The following is a 22,495-nucleotide window of genomic DNA, read 5'->3' on the forward strand; positions in this document are numbered from 1 at the left end:
GTTGTGGTGCACAGGCTTAGTTGCTCTGAGGCATGTGGGATCTTCCTGGTTTAAAGATCGAACCCGTGTCTCCTGCCCTGGCAGGGGGATTCTTTACCACTGAGCCAACAGGAAGTCCCCGTGTCCATTTCTCGAAGCTGGCTTTGAACGACCTTGATGTGCACGCCTACCCTAGCCCCATGTCTTCCATCTGACTGTAAATACTCTAGAAACAAGGGCTGCGGCTGAACATCCCTCAATGTGTCACAATGACTGCTGCCCTGTGATGTTTCAACAAACGTCCGTTCCTATTGGCTCTGGGGAGCTTCAGGTGAAGAAGAGTGGGATGTTCCTCAGAATGCAACTAAACTCTGGCTCTTGAACTTCTTGGTGAAATTCTTAAAAGTATCTTCTTACATCTTCTGTGTCTCCTGTTCATGGCCAAAGAGCAGATGCCCCAGAGATAGGTACTGACAATATGCGTAAGTCAGCAAATAAACCCTACTTTGCCCCTAGAAAGTAGAAGTAAAGGAAGTTAAAAGAACAGCAGCTGAGTGTGGCTGAGTATATGAGAAACATGATCAGAAGGCATGGTACACAGAATATTTCAAATCAGGTTTGTCCAAGAAAAGTGTATCATGCTTATGGGAAACATGTTTATTTTCCCCCCAGTTTAATTGAGAAATAACTGGCACACATCACTGTATAAGTTTAAGGTGTACAGCACGATGGTTTGATTTACATATATTGTGAAATGATTACCACAAGAGGATTGGCTAACTTCCATTTTCTCATAGATATATAAAAAATAGGGAAAGAAAAGAGATCCCAAAATTCTTGGAAACATATAGCTTATCAAGACTGAATCAGGAAGAAAATAGAGAATCTGAATAGACCAGTAACTAGTGAGGAGACCACATCAGTAATCAAAAAAATCTCTCAAAGTGGTTCTGTGTACCACAGATGGTTCTCTGGTGAATTTTACCAAAACATTTCAAGAAGAATTAACATCAATTCTGAAACTATCCCAAAAAATGAAAGACAAGGGAACACTCCCAAGGTCATTTTACAAGACCAGTATTGTCCTGATACCAAAACCAGAAACGGACACTACTAGGAAAGAAAACTGTAGGCCAATATCCATACTGAATAAAGAGGCAAAAATCATCCATAAAACACCAGCAAATCAAATTCAGCAGCACATTAAAACGGTCATTCACCATATTCAAGAGGGATTTGTCCCTGGGATACAAGGACAGTTCAATATTTGCAAAGCAATCAAATCAGGAAAGCTAATATTTTAGAAGGAAGCCAAGAATATTCAAATGGAGAAAAAATAGCCTCTTCAATAAATGGTGCTGGGATAATTGGATATCCATATGTAAAAGAAAATGAGCCCATATCTTATGCCATTCACAAAAATTAACTTGAAATGGACTGAAGCCTGGTACTGGGTTTGCTCTGGGAGCCAGTTTGCCTGCCCCTCTCTTAGCTTGAATGTTGCTAAGCCACACAGCTGCCAGGAGTTATCACCAGCATTTTTTAATCAGACGGGGCTGAAGGCACCCTCCACACCTTGCCTGCTGCTGCTACTACTGCTGCTAAGTCGCTTCAGTTGTGTCCAATTCTGTGAGACCTCATAGACGGCAGCCCACCAGGCTCCCCCATCCCTGGGATTCTCCAGGCAAGAACACTGGAGTGGGTTGCCATTTCCTTCTCCAATGCATGAAAGTGAAAAGTGAAGCTGCCCAGTCGTGCCGACTCTTAGCGACCCCACGGACTGCAGCCCACCAGGCTCTTCCATCCATGGGATTTTCCAGGCAAGAGTACTGGAGTGGGGTGCCATTGCCTTCTCCACCACACCTTGCCTGGGAGTGGGCAAACCTGGCTCCAGGGCCAGCAAAACTCCTCATTTGAGGATCCCAGTCAGGCAAATCTTTACCTCGCCCCGTTTCCTAGTCTGAGTGACTCCTGACTTGGTTCTGCAGGTGAGCAAAGCTGCTGGTTGGGACTCTGTAGGCAGGAACTCCGTTGGCCGAGATTCAAGTACTAGGTGTTGCAAATCCTTCCCCTCCTCTCTGTCACAGTCAGATTCCCAAGGGTTTAGCCCACAGATTTCCCTGTGATCCCCACTCCGTGAGATCAGAATCAGGGCTCCCACAAAGTCACCCACAACGCTGGGGGAGGTCGGGTGTCTCCCCAGGTTTTCTTTCCCTACTGGAGGAACCAGGGGCTCAGGGCAGACCTCTCTACGCAGTGTTGCAACAGCCCGGGGCAGGGCAATGGGGTTAGCACATAGCTGCTCCTCTTATCCCTCTAGAGCAGCCGGTCTTGCCTTGGTGATGCAGGGGGTACTTCAGTCTCACCCCTGGTTCTACCATTCTTCCAGTGGTACCCTGTTCTTGAATAGGTGTTAGTTGTTCTTCTCATGAACACAATGAAGCTAGAAATGACCGAAGTGGCCATCTTGGTAACATCACTCTCTCAGGAAGTATACATACAAACAGAAGAATTCCGGTAGAACTCTACTGTGGACCAACTCATTTTTCCTGATATATGGAAAAACTAATGTTGGATAATCTTCATTGTCAAGGTTCTCTTAATTCTAGCCTAGCACTGTTGGAACAGGTGGGTGGGTACAAGTGGCCTAGATATTTAGAACAGCTGGAAAGGACAGACATCAAATGGTGTGACAATTGTGGCATTTTCAAGTCAGAATGTCCTTCCCTGAATCATATGGACAGAATTTGCAGGAACATTCACTTTGCCTCATCAAAGCAAGGAATGTTTGCATGCACTGTTTTTTTATTAAAAGAGCAGCCAGAAGTAGCATGAAGCAGCAGGTGCTCTGGCGAACAATTGTAGGGTCTCCACACTCTAAAAGAGGGAAAAAGGGCTCCCCTGATGGTCCAATGCTTGAGAATTCCCCTCCCAATGTCAGGGACATGGGTTCTATCCCTGCTCCAGGAAAATCCCACATGCCACGTGGCAACTAAGCCTGTGCGCGACAACTACCGAGCCCACTGTGGCAACTACTGAAGTCCACGTACCTAAGAGCCTGAGCTCTGCAGCAAGAGAAGCCACTGCAATGAGAAGCCCTCACTGGAACTAGAACTAGAGAGTAGCCCCCACTCTCCGTAACTAGAGAAATCCTGTGCGTGCTTCAGTGAAGATGCACCCAGCACAGCCAAAAATAAATAAACATTAAGATAAATGAAAACACAAACTTTTGGAGCTCTGAGAATTGCAAAAGGCAGGCATGAAGGGAATTCATCAGAACTCTTGCAAGGATGCATTCTCATGTGTGTTTATCCACAAGCAATCCTGCCAGTTTTTTGCTATTTATCTTGTGGAACTACCTCTTCTCTTACTTTTCCTGTCTTTCCTCCAGAGTTCTCACTGGGTGTTTTCCTCCCTCAGCCCTGCAGATGGCGCTTCTGCTCCAGGGCGCTCGGGCTGCCCCGCTGGAAATAAGATTGTTTCCTCAGAGGCTAGTATTTGCTACATCACCTTATGTAACTAAAACAGGCAGTTTTCTATTTCACTTTTAGCCAGAAACCAACTGTTCCTGGAAACATAGGGCCATTAGATTTTATTAAGCTGAAATGAATACAAATAGGGAGAGAATAAAAAAGAGAAGAGGCTTTCATGCTTGAGAATTCTAGGCAACAGGTTTAAGTGGAAGATGGATTTTTAAATTCGGGATGAATCAGACAAACAGTACATACAAAAGCACGGTCTACCAACCACAAACCCATCTTCAGTCTCAACAAGTTGATGGAAATTCCAACTACAAAGGATCAAATATCAATCAAACACAACAGGATCTGTGTAACTTTTGTGTGCGGCTGTGTGGATGGATGCCTTGGTGTACCCTTGGGGGAACACGTCCCTGTGAGCCCCCTGTTCTTCTTGGGCTTCTCCATTGTGCGAGGGCTGTGTTGTGTGACTGTTGCTTGCTTTAATGGCATATAGCATCAATCTTCACAAAATCTCCCTCTGCCTGGATTCTGACTACAAAAGTATTGCGCTTTCACTGGCTGAAGTTGGATGGTGTTCCAGGCAGCCATAGGTGGGTTAGTCCAAGCATGCTGGCCACATTTTGAGGACCTGAGTCCTAAAAAAGCCAGGGAGCCCGGTCTTCTCAGTCATCATCCAGAATGCTAACAACTTTCAGATAAAAACCAAGAGCTGTCATACTGCATCAGAAGGACTGCTTTGCTGCTCTGTCTCCACTAACCTGCAGGCTCTTTACTTTTCATCTGGTGTCTTCCACAGCTACTGGAAGTCCTAGTCCATCACAGGTGCTCCATAAACAGGTATGGAATGAATGGCTTGGTACCCGCTCAACTACAGAAAACTGTCAAGAGACTGTCCACCTTCTTGAAGGTGGCACGACACTATTACGTATAAATCAATGGCATCCCATCTGGACCCACCTATTGTACCTGTTTACGGAGATATAACCTAGGTTCTAAGGGGGGAAACTAAAGAAGTTATTGAGTGTCTTTCGTCAGTTGGTTACAAAGGACAATACGCGATATTTCTTTGAAAAATTACGTGACAGATGCAGTGTTAAAATCTCATTTAATGCTCACAACAATCTGTGAGATAAATATTTATTACATGTTAAAGAGAGGAAATTGAGGCACAGAGAAGGTAAGTGATTTGCTCACACGGTAGGCAGCAGAGTCAGGTACAAACACATGTAGTCTGACTCAAGAGCTGGTTCTTTGAATCATCACACGGTCCTGCCTCCCTTTACTATGGGGTCGTCTCTGATTCTCTTAATGGAAAGCCTGTACCAGTACCCACACTAATATCAGTAACTTCTTTCTTGAAGGTGGGGAATGGGGAGAGTTAGGCAATGGCATCCCACTCCAGTACTCTTGCCTGGAAAATCCCATGGACAGAGGAGCCTGGTGGGCTGCAGTCCATGGGGTCACGAAGAGTTGGACATGACTGACTTCACTTTCCCTTTTCACTTCCATGCATTGGAGAAGGAAATGGCAACCCACCCAAGTGTTCTTGCCTGGAGAATCCCAGGGACGGGGGAGCCTGGTGGGCTGCCATCTCTGGAGTCGCACAGAGTCGGACACGACTGAAGCAACTTAGCAGCAGCAGCAGCAGCAGCAGGCCTTATTCAACCTTCTCAGTAGCTGATGATCCGTCTTGTTCCTATATGCATATACGTGCGTGCTCAGGTGTATCCGACTCTTTGTGACACAATGGACTGTAACCTACCAGGCTCCTCTGTCCATGGGATTTCCCAGGCAAGAATACTAGAGTGGGTTGCCATTTCCTCCTCCAGGGGATCTTCCTGACTCAGGGATCAAACTCAAGTCTTCTCTGTCTCACGCGTTGGCAGATGGATTCTTTACCTGGGAAGCCCTGTGTAGTTCCTACACATACATCATCATCCACTATGCGGAGTTTCCAGCCCTTTACTTCAGAGTTTCTGTAGTTCTCGTCATTTTCAAGTGCTTCTTGCAGACCCCATATTCTAATTCAGATGAAAGAGATTACCTAATGAAATTATGATGACAAGCTCTCTGGGACAAAGCCCCAAATTGTACAACGGCTCCAAGGCAGCAGACATTGATTTCTTGTGCACACAAGCCCATGAGCTCATGATCACTGCTCTCCTCTCAGGAGTGACTCCTGGATCCAAGATCCTTCCTTCCAGTCATCCCATCTTCTCCAAGAGGAAGGGTGTGCATCTCCACCCAGCCAGTGACAGGAGAAACAGCACAAAGAATTTTGCATGGGAGGTTCTGATGGGCCAGGCCAGGAAGGGCACTTATCACTTCCGTTCACATTCCATCGGGCAGAATGCAGTCGTGGGGCTGAATCTAATTGCAGGATGAACTGAGGAATTCAATTTAGCATTGTGCCCAGGAGGAAAAGGAAATGGGTTTGATGAATAGCTAGCCATCTTCTCCCACAGGCTAATCTTAGAATTAACAGAAGATGCAATCAATAAAAGAACTTCAAATCTCTTCATTATTTCAGTATATCATGTATACATTTTTTTTTTCTTTCTTTTAAAAGAAAGAACCATGATGTTAGAACTTTCAGGCTCTTCATTTTGTATAAATAGATCACCATCCCTCTGCAAACAGGACATGGGCAATCTGTGATGTGCGTACACAAAATAAAACAAAGCAAGGGCTCTGACCTCCCCAATTTCTAAGAAGTTTCATCCACACAGGGAGACCCCTGCTGATCTCCTTCCATTACTTACAGGTTATGGCTGTGCTGGCAGGAGGATGCTGTACCCAGCAAGTACTGACTTCTGCATTATCATTATAAGGGACACAGCCAGCATTTCAGACCATCCTCTGATGAAAACATAACCACAAGTGACAGATGGCACAGAGGCAAATGTGCGGTGGCTGCAGAAATCACAGAGAGATGACCGTATTCTGTGGAAGCAGGGGCACAGAACTCACCCAGCACACTCCTCGCAATGCCTTCTCTCAACCCCAGTCTCCTGGCATCTTAGGGCTCTGGGCGAGAAATTTGAAAACCACTATTCAGGAGCCATGTCAGCAGCTATAAAGAGCTATGGACAGACTGATTTTTTTAAAAAATCTATGCTGTTATCCCAAGAATAAGCATTTCCACATCTACCTCCATAGCTGTGGTTTAACAGCAACAATCTGGCATTGAGGAGCGCCCTTATTTTAAGATAAGTACTTGTCAAATGAAAAATGATGGATGGCTCTGTTTCTGTTAACACATCTATGCAATACTGGAGTCTTCTCAGGGCTTAGGCTCAGAGCTCACAAGCCTGGGGACCAGTCACAGATGCCAACTTCTATGCCACTTTCACTGCAAAAAAAGGGTATCCTGCCACCTTTGCCAGAAATCCTGAGATTGCACCTGCCCCCATGCCTTTCTAACTGACCAAATAAACTGAGTAGGATCCCAAATTAGTCCATGTCTAAAATTGAATATCCAATGACTGGTAACACAAAGCAGCAAAGAAATTTGACTAAGACATTCAATTATTTGTAAGCCTTTGTGATGAGTTAGCTACCTTAAAGGATTTATCTTTTAGAGGACTTGTTGTTCAGTTGCTAAGTCGTATGTGACTTTTTGCAACCCCATGCACTACAGCATGCCAGACTTCCCTGTCCTTCACTATCTCTTGGGATTTGCTCAAACTCATGTCCATTGAGTCAGTGATGTCATCCAACCATCTCATCCTCTGTTGCCCCCTTTTCCTCTTGCCCTCAATCATTCCCCAAATCAGGGTCTTTTCCAATGAGTCAGCTCTTCACATGAGGCAGCCAAAGTATTGGAGCTTCAGCTTCAGCATCAGTCCTTCCAGTGAATATTCAGGACTGATTTCCTTTAGGACTGATTGACTTGTTCTCCTTGCAGTCCAAGGGACTCTCAAGAGTCTTCTCCAGCACCACAGTTTGAAAGCATCAATTCTTCAGCACTTAATCTGTCTGCAATGCAGGAGAAACCTGGGTTGGGAAGATCCTCTGGAGAAGAGAAAGGCTACCCACTCCAGTATTCTGGCCTGGAGAATTCCATGGACTATATAGTCTATGGGGTTGCAAAGAGTCAGACTTGACTAAGCGATTTTCACTTCACTTTAACCTTCTTTATGGTCCAACTCTCACATCTGTACATGTCTCCTGAAAAACCATAGCTTTGCTATATGGACCTTTGTCAGCAAAGTGATGTCTCTGCTTTTTAATATGCTGTATAGGTTTGTCATAGCTTTTTTCCAAGTAGCAAATGTCTTCTAATTTCATGGCTGCAGTCACTGTCTGAAATGATTTTGGAGCCCAAGAAAATAAAATCTGTCACTGTTTCCATTTTTTCCCTATCTATTTGTCATGAAGTGATGGGACTGGATGCCATGATCCTAGTTTTTTAAGGCTAATGTTGAGTTTGAAGCCAGCTTTTCCACTCTCCTCCTTCACTCTCATCAAGAGGCTCTTTAGTTCCTCTTCACTTTCTGCCATTAGAGTGGCAGCACCTGTATATCTGAGGATACACATGCTCTAATTCGAGAAGACAGAATGTCATTGCACTAATCTATTTCTATTTTCCTTTCTTTCAGATGATAAAAAGGACAGTGAGGCAATCATGCTCTTAAAAAAAAACACAACTCTCCATGGAGGTGCCTAAGTGGTCTCTATGTAAGCATGACAAGCTTAAAAACAAAAACAAATTCCCAAAAGTGTAAGTATGACACAACACTGTAAGTCAACTAAATTTCAACACTTAAAAAAAATGTAAATATGGTCAACTGTGCTTATAACAAGAAATTCTGGGCATCTAGTCTACCTTCTCATATTTCTTTCCTATTGGCTTCCTGTCAAAAGTAACTTTTCCTTCAAAATGTACCAACTGCTGAATATGCCTAAAGTCTGCCAGTGACTAAAGATTAAATTAAACAAAGTGGCAAAACTCAAAAGAGAAATATTTTCAAGCTGATCGAATCATAAATTCTTCGAAGGCCCTCCTAACATGCTGGGTAAACAGACAGTTTCACGGATGCCGCTACAGGGAGGATAACTCAATCCTGCAGGCGCTGAAGACAACGCTTGCCATTTCTGAGTTAGCAGACTCTCAACTTTGGGCTCCAAGCCTCTATTCTAGATACTTTTATCCCCATGAGATTTAAGAACAGGCAATTCTTTATAGGTCTCATATTTTCACTCTTCTTCCACTGACTCTTAATCACATTGCAAAGTCCTCTTTTCAGTTTGTCTCTGTGTCCACCAATGGCCCACGGGTGGGGAGAGCTGAGTCCGTATCTCCCTTTACTAAGAAAAAACAAACCAAAAAAGAAGAAAAAAAAGAAAAAGCAAAAACCCTCCAACAATGGCCTTAGCACTCTCCTCACATTTTCTCAGCCAAGAACTTTTTTAGCCACAATGTATTCCATCTTTACAAACCCTCCATGTCTTTTTTTGAGAAAAACTTTCCATTTATATCACTGTGGAGGCTTTCCCTAGGTCTCCACGATCAGGTTCTTACCCGCATCAGGTTCTTACCCGCCCCTAGACAGTGACTCATCCAGGAGCAAAGTCCGATGTGGGAGGTTGGGTTGGGCGGCAACCTCATCCAAGACAGCCACCCGCCACCCACTAGCGCAGCTGAATCCCTGGAGAGTCAGGGCCCCTCTCTTGGCCTTTCTGCCAACTGGGATGCTGCAGAGAAGTGCTAGCTCCTGCCCACTTCCCCTAGCCCAGCTTGACACCTAAGGTCAGCCATGCTTCCAGAAGCCACCCCAGCAGGTCTCAAGAATCCTCTGGGCCTCAGGCCTCTCAGTTCTGGCTTTCAAATCTCTTAAGGACACGCAGACCTGGATTTGGATCCCAGTTCAGTTCAAATCCTTGTGGCTCAGCTGGGAAAGAATCTGCCTGCAATTCAGGAGAGCTGGATTCGATCCCTGGGATGGGAAGATCCCCTGGAGAAGGGAAAGGCTACCCACTCCAGTATTCTGACCTAGAGAATTCCATGGACTGTATAGTCCATAGGGTCACAAAGAGGCAGACATGACTGAGTGACTTTCACTTTCACTTCAGTTCAAATCTGTGAAGTACCCATGAGTTAAGCATCACCCACAGGACCCTCTAGTTAAACGCCTCCATCAAGTAAATTTCAGGCTTCCCTGACAGCTCAGCTGGTAAAGAATCCGCCTGCAATGCAGGAGACCCCGATTCGAGTCCTGGGTTGGGAAGTTCCCCTGGAGAAGGGTTGGGCTACTCACTCCAGTATTCTTGGATTTCCCTGGTGGCCCAGATGGTAAAGAATCCACCTGCAATGCAGGAGGATAAAGAATCCACTTTATATGATCATGCCCGCAATCAGTGAATTTCACCTGGGTCCCCAGAGCACCCCCAGTCTCTGCTGCCTCCATGCCTGCCTGAACTTACCTGTTTTCTTATTCTGCCTCATACACTGGAGACCATCAGCATTTGCTCGCTTGAGGGCCCAGGGGTTCAGTTCTACACTGAGAGCTCCATGTACTTCTGTTATTTCTTTTCATTCTCACAACACTTGAGCAGGGCCAGGCACCCGCTCACGCATTCTACAGAGTGACAACCTCCACCCAGAAGCCCTGTAACTTGCTCAAGGGGCCTGAGCTAGTAAAAAGTACAGATCTTTTTCTTTTTTAAACTCCTAAAGTTCCATATTATTTTCATACTATCTAGTGTTTCTGATGATCACTTCAGATTTGCAAATAAGTTTCAAAATTAATTACCCCCAGCCTTTCTAATCATGCTCATAAATGGCAAGAAAGGTAAAGTCACAGAATAGCCGGGGAAGCCGCCCATAGGCGTCAGTTTGGTAGACACCGGGTGGTCGGGGTGAAGCTGTGGACAGGCCTGAGCAGTTCTGGTCTTTGAAGATTTTTTTGAGTGTAATATTTTGAACTGATTTCAGGACACAAGTTGTCACCATCTGCCTGTGGGTGTTTAATTTGCTTGATGACTTAAAAGAAGTGGGGGCAGAGAGGAATTCAGTCTAAGAATTTGATGGGATCTGGGAGCCTTGACCCAACGACTTCTCCCCAGGGAGTTCAACAGCCTTCCCCACAATCAGCATCTTAGCTGGACGTCAAGACCCAGCTCACTTTAATTTTACAACACTGGGTTTTGAAAAAAACGTGTATCTGTGTGTAGAATGTAGCTATCTGTTTCACATATTTCCCAAAATCAAATATTTGTGCCTAGGCGGTTTAATACTGCATGAGAAACTCTCAGGAATGGAGAGAGATGGGGGAAATTGACTTTGAACTTTGTGGAGTGTTGATGACAGCTCAGCTTCTTACCAGGTGACCTGAGGATTTCAAGACCCCAACTAATAGCATGATCATTTAAAATAAACTCCAGTACATCATACAAGACATCCATGTTCAATACCCAATAAAATCCCAGATTAGTCAAATCAGAAGTATACCTACAATATTACAAAAATAAGAAGCAGTGAACAGTCCCTCTACTTGTAAGGCTAGTCTGATTACAGTGTCTTGGGAGTTAATATCTGTAAAATGAGGGACGAAATTGGTGCCACTGAAGAATAGAGAGACGCACAAATTCTTTGAAATGACAGGAAAAGGAAAAGATCCCCAACTCTCCTGCTGAGATCATCTAAGGACTTTAGAGAAACATGAAACAAAAGTGTATTACAGCAGGGGTCCCCAGCTTTGGGGATCTAATGCTTGATGATCTGAGGTGGAGTTGATGTTGTTTATTTCTATGTAATCATAGAAACAAAGTGCACAATAAGTGTAATGAGCTTGAATCATCCAGAAACCATCCTTCCTCCCCAAGTCTGTGGAAAATCGTCTTCTACGAAACTGGTCTCTGGTGCCAAAAAAGATTAGGGACTGCTGTATTACAGACTTTCCCACAAAACCAACTGCATTTATGCTACGTTAGCCATGCTTTATTATTCTAAGTTGACATCTAACTGGGTTCAGGAACCAGGCAGAAGAGAAGTAAATATACACAGTATCTCGGTCATCCTTCCTATGCCTTTCTGACGTGCACACTGAGTTAAGTTGCTTTGTTCTGTACCTCACCTTCCTACCACCACCACCTCCCAAAGTCCATATTAACAACAATAACAGAGCATGTAAACACACACCCCTGGGACTTGGGAAGAACCTCCCAGCTCACAGAGGGGGAGCACTGCCAGCCTGCATCACAGGTGGTAGCATTCAGACCACACAGACGCGTAACTCTCGGGGTGGGGGGTGGTTATTAAGACGGCAGGTAAAAGGACTTGATTTGCACTGCACTGAAATCCTTCTGTTGTACAAACCTGCTCTGAATGTGAAAGGGAACAAGCCCAACTATCTGCAATGCGTGCCCAGCCACCACAATCACCCTGTCGTTTTCTGTTGTTCAGCGGCCAAGTCGTGTCTGACTCTTTGTGACCCCCTGAACTGCAGAATGCCAGGCTTCCCTGTCCTTCACTGTCTCTTGAAGTAACCATGTAATATGAAATATATATACTGTATCTTCTTAAAACAATCGTGTGTGTGTATATACATATATACACAACATAATATTACTCAGCCATAAAAAACAGTGAAATATTGCCAAGTCAGGCAGAGAAAGACAAATATTATATAACATCACTTATATGTGGAATCTAAAAAATAATACAAATGACTATATACAAAACAGAAACAGACTTACAGATATAGCAAACAAACTTACGGTTACCAAAGAGGGAAGGGAAGGGATAAATCAGGAGGATGGAATGAACAGATCCAAACTACTATACATAAAGTATATAAGTGATGAAGACTTACTCTATAGCACAGGAAACTATATTCAGTACTTTGTAATAACCTATAATGTCAAGTAATCTGAAAAGATATATATATATATATATATACACACACACACATATAACTGAATCAACTTGCTGTACACCTGAAACTAACACAAATTGTATATCAATTATATTTCCATTTTTTAAAAAGATGCCAGATTGGATTTGTAAGGAAAAAAACTCATCATCATTATTACACAAATCCCATTCTACCCTAGCCAGAACAAGTAAACCAACAAAAAATTACCCAAAATCTCTCCTGATATAATTAAAATGAAACACATTATTATAATCCTGCTTTCTTATACACTTAAACACAGTGAAATCTTAATTAACCAGACCTCCCCTAACTGGCACTCTGAATAACTAGAATTTTTGTTCTAAATTCAATCTTTAAGAGAAAGAAGCAATGGATACTCAAAGCATATCAAGTGCTGATTACAGAAACATACACTGCGTTCTGGAGTCAGAGTGTCCCCCCACCCATCTCTCTAAAAACTCCCATCTTTCTGCAGCTGGAGGAGTTTTCTTTGCCTGTTAAATTTTAATTCCAAAATTTTGTGGTGGGTATCAACTTCCCAAACCATGCATTCAGTCCTTCCTTCTTTAACATCCCAGATAACTTTACACACACGTCTCTCTATTCTATCACTTGTCATCCCGAATGGCTGTTGTGTATCTACACATCTGTTTCTGTCTCTGGACCAAGGGACAAGGCCATTATCTTAGGGTTCCCACAGCATAGCGCATAGTAGGTGCTCAAAAAAAAGCTTGCATTCGAGAATAAATAAGGAGAAACTGCTACAGAGCACAAGGAGCTCAGCTTGCTCTGTGCTCTGTGATGGCCTAGAGGGGTGGGATGAGGGTTGGGGGGGTGAGAGACTCAAAAGGAAGGGGATTTATGTATACTTACACTGATTCATGTTGTACAACAGAAACTAACACAACATTGTAAGGCAATCATAATTAAAAATCACAATTAAAAATAAATAAGGAAATGCATGAAAAAACAGCTCTTTCTCATCTTCTATCTCTATATCCATAGAGATGGAAAAGACCCTGCCACTGGGAAAGATTGAAGACAAAAGGAGAAGAGGGCAGCAGAGAATGAGATGGTTGGATAGCATCACCACTGACTCAATGGACATGAATCTGAGCAAACTCCAGGAGATAGTGAAGGACAGAGGAGCCTGGTGTGCTGTAGTCCATGGGGTCGCAAAGAGTCAGACACAACTTAGAGACTGAACAATAAATATCCATATTCGCATTGCTGCACTGTGGTTCTTTGTTTCAGAATGATGATGCTGTAATTTCCTAAACTGATAAAGATGCAAGGCTTTTAGCATAACTAAGTGCTAAATACAGATGCTGAAGTATTACAAGGCATCTCATAAGGATGTTCGAATAGTGACAAAATCATGAAATCAGGAGTTTCTAGTTAACACTGTGCCTGCGTGCTCAGTGGCTTCAGTCATGACCAACTTTTTGCACCTCCATGGACTGTAGCCTGGCAGGCTCCTCTGTCCATGGGGATTCTCCAGGCAAGAATACTGGAGTGGGTTGCCATGCCCTCCTCCAAGGGATCTTCCTGACCCAGGGATCAAACCCATGTCTCTTATGTCTCCTGCACTGGCAGATGGGTTCTTTACCACTAGCGCCTCACTACTTTTAGCTAATCTGACTGTTCAATTAATAAAAGGATTCTTATCCTGGAGGCACTCCAGCTAAAGAGAAATTGCTATTCTTACAGCAGCACAGAGCATATATCCTGTTTGGATGAGAAGAAAAGAAAGTATGTCTCAACTCCTGGCAAGAGAAATAAACAACTGAATTCTGGCCTAAGTCCTTGTTACAATCAATGACCTTCATTCCTGGTTTCATTTACCATGAACAGAGGTAGTTATCGAACAGAAATAGTCAGCCACCGTCACAACCAAAAACCAGACTGATTTTCCTAAAACAGCCTGTGTTATAAACACACTCATGTTCATGTAAGTGAAACAAAAGCTGAATAAAACAATATTTTCTTATTCTTACCTACAAACACGTGTGTGTGTGCTCAGTCCCTTCAGTTGTGTTCAATTCTTTGTGACCCCGTGGACTGTAGCCCATCAGGCTCCTCTGTCCACGCAGGAATACTGGAGTGGGTTGCCATGCCCTCCTCCAGGGGATCTTCCCAACCCAGGGATCAAACCTGTGTCTCCTACATTGCAGGTGGATTCTTTACCTTTGAACCACTGGAATAGCCCCTTACCTACATATGGTAACTAACATTTCCTATTCTTTTTTTCTTTTTGTAAAGCCAGTTATAATCCAATGAACTGAATTCAAGATCAGATGGTGGGTCAGGACCTCAGTATGAAGAAATCTACCCTGTAGTCAAAAAAACGACCAATTAAGTAGCACTCAAGTCAGCTCCTTGAGTCATCCCTGATTCCTACTGATCACAAATGATGGTACAGAGACAGCATACCAGTCACTCTAATTTTTTTTTTTAACCAAGTCTTATTTCACACTTCTAGAACCAGTATTACTACCAATGCCACCACTGCAAGGGAATAATTAGAACAAGAGGAAAAATAAGTGATGTTTAACTCATAAATATACACTAAAAGTAGACCTTCCATGGGAGATGTATAAATTGAATGCCACCAAACAATTAAAGGCATTATACATGCACGCAATGCCCATCATCTGAAAATCTTCATGCCCCACTCCACCCCCTGCCCACAAAGTTTTACAAAACCCACTGTAATCTCAGTTGTCATTTTATTGATTGTCAATCATCCAGAAAAAGTACTTCACTTGAGCTTCTACTCCTGATGACTCATTCTTGGGAAAACATCTCTTTTTCAGTTATCATCTTAGGTAGGGAAAATAAGATATTTGAAAAAATGTGGCATGTTGTATAAAGCCAGTTATAATCCAATAAACTGAATTTGAGATCAGATGGTGGGTCAGGAGCTAAGTATGAAGAAATCGACCCTGTAGTCAAAAAATCATCGATTAAACAGCATACAAGTCAGCTTCCTAAGCTGTCCCTGATCCCTATTGTTCACAAATGATGGGAGGTCTGGCTATACAGACAAAGGTCTCAAATCAAAACTGCAAGAGCAGGTGACAGGGCCCAAGGACCCACATTTTTCATTTATCCCCAGCCATTTTAACTCAGTGTTTCATACGAAACTAAGATAAAACTATAACTGGTAAAATGAACTCATGTTTCTATTCCAACAGTGGGAGGGTATTGATAACTATAATTAGCTATGTCGACAGGATTTACTGCTAACAGCAAGGGACTTTACATAAACAATGTTCTGGTTTTTAAACCTTGATCTAACAAGGCTGCCTCTTAAAATTACCTTTTAAAAAGGTTTAAAAGGAGGATGACTAGCATAGCTGTGGACATATCTGCAATGAGCTCATTCACATCACGAACTGGAGGGGCCACTGAACCCTTCAGCCCCCCCCCCCCCAACACACTTCAAGACAGTCAGAAACTAAGTAACTCAGAGGACAACACTGGTCTATTTTTGGCTCTCCAAGAAGAACGAATTGAGTGTCAAACCTTGGATGACTCGTCTATGGTATCCACTGTTGTTGCTGTCCAGTCGCTCAGTCGTGTTTGACTCTTCGCGACCCCACAGACTGGACTGTAGCACGGCAGGCTTCCCTGTCCTTCACCATCTCCTGGAGTTTGCTCACACTCATGTCCGTTGAGTCAGTGATGCTCTCTAACCATCTCATTTTCTGCTGCCCTCTTCTCCTGCCCTCAATCTTTCCTAGCATTAGGGTCTTTTCCAATGAATTGCATCAGGAGTCCAAAGTACTGGAGCTTCAGCTTCAGCATCGGTCCTTCCAATGAATATTCAGGGTTGATTTCCCTTAGTATTGACTGGTTTGGAATACATGTAATCTATACCTTTGAATAAATATGAGAGTTTACTTTTTGACTGCATTTCACTTGTTTTACTAAGCTTAGTCATCTTAAAAAAAAAAATATCTGGGTGATGGATGAAAGACTGCTGTTCGCTAAGGCAGTTAAGTAAGTGCCATTTCCAGGTGGGCGCTATGAAGGCACCTTTCCTTACGGGGACTTGAGTCACTAGGAGACAAGACCACTGCAGGACTGACTCCCACAACCCATGGGCCTGGCAGCTTCCACACAGGCTGTCCTGAGCCCTGCCAGCAGGACCCTTGGAGCCCTCTGCCATTATGCACATAAAACAGTAACTCCAGCAATGAGAATCTTTGCCTACTTGTGAGTGACAGCTGAAGGAGAACTGCAGGGCTCCAGCCAGGTTCCCAACTGGATGTCATACATATGAGAAAGAAGCTTCTATCATAAGCCTTTAAGATCTGGGGCTAATCTGCTCCATCAGGAAAGAACTCCAGATTTCTTTTCCAGGAGCAGGTGACTATTACAACTTGTGTCTGGAGAAAAAGAAAAGAGCCTGAATTTATACCAGGCTCCTCCAGAGAATACTAGCAAATTACCTGGAGTTTGTGGGAAGATGGATATTTAAGAAACACTTCCAGATGTTTATCACAGGGGTGTCACTTTAAGAAACCACACTACCTTAAACATACTAACCTGACCCGGAAGAGGCAATCTAGCTCCGGACCAGATTTATTGGAAGAGTCTGAAGTCTAAATGTTTAGGTGTGGACTTAAAACCATGGAAATGATGATGATTAACTGCAATTAATTGAGTAATTAAAGTCTCTGTAATCTTTGCAGGTGTTCATATTGTTCCGTTTTGTTTTTACAAATCGCTTTAGATTATAATTCCAAGGAATAAGCCACTGTAAGTGAAGGTTGTTCATTAGACACTAAAGAATAAGCTGTAGGAAATACAAAAATGAAAATGTCACCATTTAAACATGGTGACAAGTTTTCAAGCATACCCAAGGAGTGATACTGAATTCAATATGCTGCTGCTGTTGCTAAGTCGCATCAGTCGTGTCCGACTCTGTGCGACCCCATAGATGGCAGCCCAACAGGCTCCTCTGTCCCTGGGATTCTCCAGGCAAGAATACTGGAGTGGGTTGCCATTTCCTTCTCCAATTGAATTCAATATGATTTACAGTAAAAAACAAAAACCAGCTACCTTGAAAAGTGAAAGTCGATCAGTTGTGTCTGACTCTTTAAGACCCCATGGACTGTAGTCCATCAAGCTCCTCTGTCCATGGGATTCTCCAGGCAAGAATACTGGGGAGGGTTGCCACTCTCTTCTGCAGAGGATCTTCCCCACCCAGGGATTGAACCTGGGTCTCCTGCCTTGGAGGCAGATTCTTTACCTTCTGAGTTACCTTGCTGCTGCTGCTGCTGCTAAGTTGCTTCAGTTGTGAGTTACCTTAGGGGTATGCAAAATATAGCCCAAACAAGGTTCTGGAATAATACAAGGATTTGCTCAGAATTTAGAGGCAACAATGGAATCAGATTTGGCTTTAACATCCTGAAATCTCTCAAAAGCTTCTACCTGTTTTACTTCCAAGAACCAGAAGCGTTGTGAGAATGTAGAATTTTCCAGGGACAAGAAAGTGATCCTCTTTTAACAAAGGCTCACTCTTTTGTTACCAAATGTGAAGCAACAGAGATTAAGAATAGGAATGTGGGTTCCAGTTCAGCAGTGTTGCTAAATGTTTTGAGAATGCAACGACATTTCTTAAAATCAAGGACAAATGAAAGACCCTTGACACAGGGGTACTTCCTGCATCTCCACTGACATTACTGACCTTACCAGCCTTCTGGCTTTGGTTGGGATTTTGGCCACTATTTGGGGGAAAACACCCGACTTGTGTTTCACCCGTTAGTAGAGAAAGGTAAAGAAAATTAAAATACAAATCCAGTCGGACCTCATCAGTCGTGGATTTCCTATTTGCAAATTCACCTACTTGCTAAAATGGCTTTGGGACCCCAAAATCAATACTGGCGGCATTCTGTGGCCATTTGAGGACACGAGTAAAAGGGAGAAAGAATATTTAAGTCCCAACGTGCGTGGTTCCAGCTGAGGTGGAATGGAGTGGTGCTCTTACTCTATAAACCAGTATTCTCTTGCAGTTGATTTATTGCCATGGTTTTCGCATTTTTGTTGCTGATTTTGCTGTTGAAAATGGCCCCAAGCACAGTGCCAAAATGCTGTCTAGTGTTTCTGAGCTCAAGAAGGCTGGGATGTGCCTTATAAAGAGAATATATGTGTTAGATAACTTTTGTCCAAGTATGAGCTATAGGGCTGTTGGCTGTGAGCTCGATGTTAATGAACCGACACTAACTTATTAAATGAGGTCTCTTTAAAAAGAAACACACAGAAACCAAGGTTATGTATTGACAGGTGGATGAAAATGTGACCAGAGAATCACAGGCATCTAAGCCTCTTTTCCCCTAAGAACAAGAGCTCAGGATTTGCTAATTAAGTGTTCCTGGTGACTTCATACGTCTAAAAATGCCAGTGAATATAGCTTTCAGGACCATCTATTGTTTCAGCAGTTGAGGCACACTAGAAAACTGGATCAGATCTGACAATAGAGTTCTACTTACAAAGTTACCACCATGAGAAAACGAGCGTCACTCTTTCAGTAAAGAGCAGCCATTCCAAGGCCATCCAAGCTTTCCTATGAAACCAGCAACTCTCGGCAATACACTGAACGGCCTTTGTGAGACTTAGTGGTTTTGGAAACAACCAGAGCCATTTCCCGCAGATCATCTGCAAAGCTACTAACCTTTTACACCTCATGGCTGCCTGCATCCCAAACCCTGAGTGATGCCAGCCAAAACCCAGACCACAGCCAGAAGCTCAGTGTGCTTGGGTGGAGGGGTCTTTCCCTTGTCTTTGATTTTTAAAAGCATTATTGCCTTCTCAAAAAATTAAGCAACACTGCTGAAACTTAGCCCAGATTCCTATTATTAATCTTTGCTGGGTTTTCTACAGCAATAAACTAGCAAGCCAGGAGGAAAAGTAGAGAATCATTTCCTGGTCCCCAGAGAATCCCCAGTTCCAGTTGCAGCTCTAGGATACATGAAAAGGTAAAAACATTTCAAGAGATTTTAGGACTATTTAACCCAAAACTGATTCCATCATTTCCTCTAAATTCTGTGGGCATTGGTATATTATTTCTACCTCCTGCTTTAGGCTATACTTTATCCTCACCCTAAGTAGCCTGTTTTTACTGTAAGTTATGTTGAATTCAGCATCCTTTTTTTCTTTTCTTTCTAAATTCACTGAAAAGCAACGTTGGTACGATCACAAACAAGCTGCTTAGCTGAGAACTTGAATCCATTCTGAAAAAAATCCAGGCAGATAAGTGTCCTAGAATATTAACTGAGACTGCCAAGATGGAGCCATGTCTAACCCCGAACTGTGTGTATTTATACAAAACTGTCAGAGCTTCATGAGCTATTTTCTTCGAAAGTCCCATTTTCCCATAAAAGCAAGAATTCAAAGTTTATTACTAGAACTACTTGTTCTACTGAGTAGAAAATTCTTCTGTTTCCAAATATAATGAAGAACATCAAGAATTACAAGTAGAATTGAGTCAGTAAATGACAGCTTGTAGAGAACGACATTTTCATCTATTAAGACAATTACTGATGAATGTGAAGATGAATATGTAACTTAAGTAGATGGATATTTCTTCAGGCATTCAGACTCCTGAGATAATTTTAAAGCAGCAATTTTCAAGCTTTTTCAACCTCAGGACAATTACTGAAAAAATCTGGGAAATATTCAAACTCCATGTCTCTTTTATAAGTTAGAAATTGGCAGGATTTCCAAAGAGATGAAATATTCCTTTATTTTTTAACTGATACATTGTTACATGTATTATATCACAGAACTGTTAAATTTCAGAGCCGGGTGGGACTACAGTGCTTCAGTTGGGGGTTATCAAAATGTGGCTGGAACTAACAAGAAGGGCATCCATCAAGGGATCTGTAAGCCCTTCTCTACGTCCAGACAACTGCAGGGCACTTCATAGTAACTAAAGCATGGACCCTACTATGTGGCATAAAATATTGTCATAATGCCCTGGCCTCAGGACCATGGAGGAGAGAAGAGAGAGCTGAGAACAGGCAGGGATGAAGCTAAAGGCAGGCCCCAAGGATGGGGCAGTCAGAACAGTGGCTCCCAAAAGTTGTCCTTGTCCCCACAACCCATGAGCCTGACAAGTTATTGGCAAAAGAGACTTGGCAGATGTGGAGAAATAAAGGATCTGGAGATGGGAAGGTGAGCCTGGAATGTGCAGTGTAATCACAAGGCTCCTTAAAAGAGCCAGGGGGAATTCCTTGGTGGTTCAGTGGTTAGGACTCAGCGCTTTCACTGCTGAGAGCCTGGGTTCAATCCCTGGTCAAGGAACTAAGATCCTAAAAGCCACTCAATGCAGCAAAAAAAAGGAAAGAACACATATTAAAATTATTCAGTAAAGATATTGCTTGTGGAAGAGCAGTGATTTGGGGTGGATCACCGCTGGGCCTGGCAACTCAATCTTTGCCTGCATGGTGTGCCACCTGCTCTGTCATGCCCAACTATGCAACCCCAGGCACCCTGCCAGGCTCCTCTGTCCATGGAATTCTTCAGGCAAGAATACTGGAGTGGGCTGCCAATCCCTTTTGCAGGGCATCTTTCCAACCCAGGGATCAAACTGAGGCTCTTGCATCACAGGCAGATCCTTTACCACCTGAGCTACCAAGGAAGCCCTGCCTGCATGATGGGTAAAGACAAATTTAGTAAATGCTCTGTAGCTCTCGACAGGTGATGCATTATCTTTAATTTGACCAGGTGATTAAATCTGCTTTCATTAAAACATATGACTCTCTGGTTCCCTTAGAAGAAAAAAACCTATTAAAAAATAATAAAGTTTCTCTTGATTAAAAAAAAAAAAAAAAAAAGCCAGAGAAGGAGCTCTCATGGAAGAGAGGAAGATGGCATACTGATAGCTTTGAAGGTGGAGAAGGAGGCTGGGGACCAAGGAGGGCAGGTGGCCTCGAGGAACTGGAAAAGGCAGGGAAACATTCTCCCCTAAAGCCTCCAGGATGGAGGCTTAGAGTATGCCTTGATTATGTAGCCTAGTGACCCCACTTTGGACTTGTCACCTCCAGAATACTACATTTGCATTGTTTTAAGCCACCGGTTTTATGGTAATTTGTTACAGCAGCAACAAGAAACTAACACAGAAGACAACATCTAACTGTCGGCATGTAAGAAGAGAATGAGACAGTGAGATGCGGCAGGATCCAGGTTGTCATCGGTACTTCAGGGTAAGTCAGGGACTTCAGTCGTTGGAAATAGAATCTTAGTGATTGGGGCAGGGTCTTGGCTGAGTCTCTAGGGAGTGAGGTTTGGCAAAGGCTAGGTAAGTTTGGGCCAGGACCCTAGTCCCAACAGGGACCCCACCATATAGATGGAGACCACGGGGGCTGCTCTGCCTCAGTGCCCAGACATTCAAGAGGGCGGTGAGAGGACAAGCGGGCAGTGAGTTCCTGCCCTGCCTTCTGCTGACTTCCGGGGAAAAAGGAGAGTTCCTTCCACAAGTTGAAAATATGAGTCTAGGGCTGTCAGCTGGAAAAATTGCCTAAAAAATAAAGAATCCAAGAGGACACAACTAGATGATGAAAACAGATTCGGACAGAAATCCAGTTGCGTCAAGAAGCAAGTTTGACCCCTGATGACTTTTAGTTTTGAAGCAATACTTTGTGCTTAATCCAGTGTGAACAGGGTTGCTAAGTGAATGAGTCCTGAATAACACACAGTCATTAAGAAAATTCTCTCTTTTCACATAGAAAACATTAGCTCTCTGGCATTTTGCTTGTTTAGTCGCTGAGTCATGTCTGACTTCTTTGCACCCCACGGACTAAAGCCTGCCAGGCTCCTGCCAGGTGAAAATACTGGAGTGGGTTGCCATTGCCTTCTCCAAGGGGTCTTCCTGACCCAGGGATTCAAATCCACATCTTCTGCCTTGGCAGGTAGATTCTTTACCACTGAGTCACCAGGGAAGCCCATTTTAATGAGGGCAAATAAATTTGCGGGGAGGCAGGTGGAGATGGCTGGAATGCATGAGTCATGTCTTTTGTTTAGCCAGCCCAATACTTTAACAACTCTTTTAAATACTTAAAAAATTAACACATAGGAACTGTATAACTATAGACATATATATATGATAAAACAAGTCACCTGTTATTACAGTAGTTCCAGGAGAGA

At 43.3% G+C, this 22,495-nt stretch overlaps 1 protein-coding gene, 1 long non-coding RNA gene and 1 other non-coding gene across 4 annotated transcripts in view; 1 reads left to right on the plus strand and 2 right to left on the minus strand.

Annotated features, from left to right (window-relative positions):
- CAMK1D (calcium/calmodulin dependent protein kinase ID) overlaps positions 1-22,495 on the minus strand; it is a 394,014-nt gene that overhangs the window by 113,431 nt on the left and 258,088 nt on the right. The window lies entirely within an intron of this gene.
- On the minus strand, positions 650-4,580 carry LOC120869267. Its single transcript, XR_005722503.1, has 2 exons — positions 1,843-4,580; positions 650-1,554 (listed from the first exon to the last, which is right to left on the minus strand). It is a non-coding gene; the product is annotated as an uncharacterized LOC120869267 (long non-coding RNA).
- TRNAE-UUC lies at positions 20,581-20,653 on the plus strand. The gene has a single exon. It is a non-coding gene; the product is annotated as a tRNA-Glu (tRNA).

Source organism: Oryx dammah, unplaced genomic scaffold (assembly GCF_014754425.2).
Source record: "Oryx dammah isolate SB20612 unplaced genomic scaffold, SCBI_Odam_1.1 HiC_scaffold_10, whole genome shotgun sequence".
Classification (NCBI taxonomy): domain Eukaryota; kingdom Metazoa; phylum Chordata; class Mammalia; order Artiodactyla; family Bovidae; genus Oryx; species Oryx dammah.